Here is a 2,992-nt window from a genome sequence, read left to right on the forward strand (position 1 = left end):
AACAAGGAAAGAGGGGTGGGGGTCCCACGACCCTTTCGAGCAATTACTTTTTAATAATTTTTACACATTATAACTTTACGTATACTGGCCTTCACCAATATCACAGAAACACTCCGCCGCCCCCTCCCCCCTTTATTACCCCTCTGGTGTAAAATCTATAAATTGTTATAACTCAATATAAATTTTCTCCTACTTCAATAGTTTTTGGTATCTGGCACATACAGATCGAGATCTAGACAATTTTGGAAAAAAGAGCAGCGGTCCTTCTCCTCCCGCCATCCGCCCTCCTTCAATTGTTTTTATTAGCACGCTTTTATTAGCTTTACCTGTATGTTTCTTTGTAACTCTTCATTCACTCCAACGCGCCTGCTGCCTTATTAAAATAGTTCTACAATTAGCTTCGCTTTATTTGTAATCCCGTTGGGATCATATCGAGGCCCTCCCGGGATCATTTTGGGATGGTTTTCGGGATCCGTCCGGGATCCCGTCGGGGTTATTTTTGGATATTTTCGGGACTATTCCGGGATCATTTCGGTACTATTTCGCGATCATTTAGGGTCCTTTCCGGCATCATTTCTGTATGGGTTTCGGGATCCGTTCGGGATCCCGTCGGGGTATTTTCGGGATCATTTGCGTACCTTTGAGAGATAAATTCTTGATGGTTTCCGGGATCATTACGGGACTTTTTCGGGGTCATTTTGGGTCCCTTCCGCCATCATTTCTGGATGGTTTTCGGAATCCATTCGGGATCCCGTCGTTGTCATTTCGGGACTTTTTCGTGATTTTTTGGGGTTCCTTCCGGCATCATTTATGGATAATTTTCGGATCCGTCCGGGATCCCGTCGGTGCCATTTCGGGGCTATTTGGGGATCGTTTGGAGTATCTTCCGGCACCATTTCTGGATTAAGGACCTTTCGAAACCGGTAGTTCAGCACATATACCTTTCTAAATTATGAGCTTTTATGGCCATGGATTTGCTGCAAATTATTTGTAATTAAAATTCGATATATTTTATTTTTAATATCTTCTAATATGTTCTCTTTTTGAGTTTTTTTAAATGAATCCTGTAACGAACTGTTATAACTATAATTACTCTTTTTGTAATATTATAACCAATTAAATACTCGAAAAAGCAACGCTATTTTCATCTAAAAAAATATCTTTGTTTTTAGCTAATTGTTATTTCACTTCTTTGTTCTATGAATAGTAATTCCTTCACCCCTGTCATATCAATTAATTCAACTTAAAACATGTGCCTTACAAGTTATCAGCTCATTTAGTACTTTTTTTATACTATATTACAAAAATAAAATATATTAGACAAAACAAATTGCTTGATAAGCAGGCTAACGTGAATAGCCCATATATTTTTTCAAAATTTTCTAATTAAAAAACTTGGAAATTTTACTTTCTAGATTTAAGGATCCTCCCCACAAATGTATTAAGTTGTTCTATTTAATAAACAAAATGTTTGTTTGTTTTTGATAAACTGTTTACAAAAAATTTCAAAATCAAAGTTCATGAACATTATGTAACATACACATACAAGGACATATAAATAAAATATTGAAAACAATAATTGATGTTTTTGCTTATTTTTTAAATTTAATTTTTCATCGAAATGTTGTCTAATGATATTTATTAGAAATTTTTATTTCTTTATTCGAATAATATAATTCTCTTAATAAATAAAATGAAATTAAAATACCTTACATTACTATTCGAACACGTTATTCGAAAATAAAGATTTTTGGTAAATTTACTTTTTTTTTAGAAAAATGGACTGCCAATTGTGCCAATTTACGCGGTCATCGTTTATGGAATTAAATGACGAGGACTTGTACGATTTTTTGGTGGCGCATGGCGTATTGGCTGGGGCCATGGCATGCGGCCAGTGCTCCAACCCATGTAGACTGGTAGACGACATGTGGGTATGCACTCAGCAGAGGACCATGACCACAACCACCAATAAAAAACGTAAGGTCGTATGCTCTTTTAAACAGAGCCGAAAAGCCAACACCTTCTTTTCGGGAGCCAGGCTCAGCACAAGAACCATTTGCAAGCTTGTGGTGCTTTTTATAACGTCGCCCTACCCGAAGGTAAACGCAATAATGGAAGACCTTAGGATATCAAAGCAAAGCTGCAGTGACTGGGTAAGATTCATTAGAGAGGTGTTGGTAGACTGGAGCATACACAACGGGGATAGTACGATAGGCGGTCCCGGAAAAACCGTGGAAATAGACGAGGCCAAAATGGGCCGCAGAAAGTACAATCGCGGCCGAATGATAGAGGGCCAATGGGTGTTTGGTGGCATAGAGAGAGGGTCTCGAAAATGTTTGTCTCGGCTGTCGCAGACAGGACCAGGGAAACACTTCTCCAGGTTATTAAGGAAAAAATAGCGCCTGGAACTACTATAATAAGCGATTGCTGGAAAGCATATGATAGCCTGGAGGAGCATGGGTACACCCATTTTTCGGTGAATCACTCCCAAAATTTTGTTGACCCGGTGACTGGTGCCCACACCCAAAACATCGAACGGAACTGGCGGGAATTCCGGTCCTCTATTCCCGATTATGGCCGAACAGATACAAATTTCGACGGTTACATAGCGGAATTTCTACTCAATAGAAAGAATACCAATATGGGGGACCGCATTCACTATTTATTCAAACACATCGGGGTTGTGTATGCTCCAAGCGGCTCTTAAGGCGCTAGGAATTCCCGCCGCGGTCATGGTCCCTAAGCTGAGCAACACAACCTTAGCATGGTGAGTAAAAAGTATATATGTAAAAAAAGATGTCAAATTTATTATTCTTTCAGATATATGCAGACATTTATTGGTCCTTTCGAGAGGTCGCAAAAGGCCCTTATCAGGGCCACCAAAAAATTAACAAAGAGATTAAATTTAACTAATTGATATTACTTTCGTCCTTTCGGGACGTCATAAGAGGCCCTTATCAGGGCCACCAAAAAATAAAAAAAAGAGCAAAAA

The sequence above is a fragment of the Eurosta solidaginis genome, chromosome 5 (assembly GCF_040869045.1).
Source record: "Eurosta solidaginis isolate ZX-2024a chromosome 5, ASM4086904v1, whole genome shotgun sequence".
Classification (NCBI taxonomy): Eukaryota; Metazoa; Arthropoda; class Insecta; order Diptera; family Tephritidae; genus Eurosta; species Eurosta solidaginis.